The sequence below is a fragment of the Austrofundulus limnaeus genome, unplaced genomic scaffold (genome assembly GCF_001266775.1).
Source record: "Austrofundulus limnaeus strain Quisiro unplaced genomic scaffold, Austrofundulus_limnaeus-1.0 Scaffold67, whole genome shotgun sequence".
In the NCBI taxonomy this organism is placed as follows: Eukaryota; Metazoa; Chordata; class Actinopteri; order Cyprinodontiformes; family Rivulidae; genus Austrofundulus; species Austrofundulus limnaeus.
Genome location: NW_013952469.1, coordinates 1,347,990 through 1,349,805, shown reverse-complemented (window position 1 = coordinate 1,349,805; position 1,816 = coordinate 1,347,990).

Sequence of the window (1,816 nt, the reverse complement as noted above, 5' to 3'; positions counted from 1 at the left end):
CACACACACACACACACACACACACACACACACACACACACACACACACACACACATTCAAATGAGGACCCAAACCGCAGTAATAACCATGCCAGGTTCTTTGAAAGGAAGTAGATTTTTTAAATCTGTACTTTTCAAACAGACATTTAATTTTGTAAGGTTGGCCACGTCACTAGAGTGTGATGTACAACTTACCATTTGTAATGATGTACAGTGAGACGTACAACTTACAACCATACAGCTTACAACTGTACATAGTGATGTAGACCATAGGTTGCAACATACGACTTACAGTCATGTATTTCATACAATTTGACTTATGACTTACAACCATACGTGGTTATGTAGATCGTACAGTGAGACGAACAACTTAAGGCCGTACATAGTGAAGTAGACCAGGGTTTTACAACCTGGGGATCCTGTCAAAGACTTCAGGGAGGACCCATAACCATGTCTGCACAGTTTGTGAAAATATCAAATTTATTGTTTGTATTTAAAATTCCCCAACACAAGTCCATTTGAATAATTAAAACTCTGCTTAACTCATAACAGTGTTTTCCTCCCTTTTCTGCAGAAACGTTTATAATTATTCACTTTATTCTTTTGTTATTTTGATGGAGATATATTTTGAAGGCGTCTTTGGGAGAGATGGGGAGTAGCAAGAGTTTTTGGGACAGTGGGGTGGGGGGGGCTCAGCTTGGCTTTGCAACATACCGTACTTTGACCTTTTTACAGGTACTAGTGCATAAGCGTGCACCATGTGCCTAGTGTTCCAGTATTCAAGGAAGGCCTTTAACTCTAGTCCTTTTGTGTTTTTACACTTGCTTTTTTGTTGACTTTCATAACATATATTTAAATATTTTTATTGGTATTTTACATTTATATAATGAAAGGTCCTCAGCTTTCAATGTTGTGTGGTAGTAGCTGAGAYATTCACAGTCAATCTATGACCAAAATGACTTTAAACCTGTCGTTTTTCAACAAAAAATTTTGGTTGTGACTTAAACAGTGTGAGTTCTGAAGTTACTACTACCCTTGGGTCAACACACCCCTCTAGGCCTCAGTCAGCAGGAGGAGTAAATATTAACTCTATAATGGGCCTAAATGTAGTTATTTTGTTATTAAATATATATATTCATTCTGGCAGCTCTCAAACTGCAACATTTTATAGTTGTAATATTAAAGTGCGACAAGGCACACACTCCTGTCCAACRAAATTAGCTCCTGCACAGAACATARCACAAAACACAAAACACGCCRCTGTTCAAACCCATAATTAAGGCTTCTGTTGCTCYGTTGGTGCAGGCAAAATAAAATGTCTCTTAAACAACCGTTACTGTGAGAAACACGCAAGCTGCTAATTAGCTGGAAATGTGAAAACGGTGAGCGTTAATCACATCCGCACGCCTCTCTGTGTGTCTGCAGATGAATGTGTGGGTGTTCAGATGTGTTTTTTTTTTCTTTTTTTTTTTTTTTGGGGTAGGGAGAAGGGCACGTGTGCTGCTCAAACTGTCCAGCAGAGTGCAGAAAAGGCAAAGTTATTATTTTAGTTTGCAGGGTGCAGTTAAAATGCACCACATGCCTTCATAACTATAATCAAAAAGCAGACTTGTCAGCMTTTTGGTTGACATTTCAAAATAAAGGTAATTAGGTGTCACCTCCATAATGTAGAATATTCTGGTCGTTTGGAGCAGTTCGTGCAGAATAATGGACAACATGCATTAACAAAACAAAAAAGAAAGAAAGAAAGAAAGAAAGAAAGAAAGAAAGAAAGAAAGAAAGAAAGAAAGAAAGAAAGAAAGAAAGAAAGAAAGAG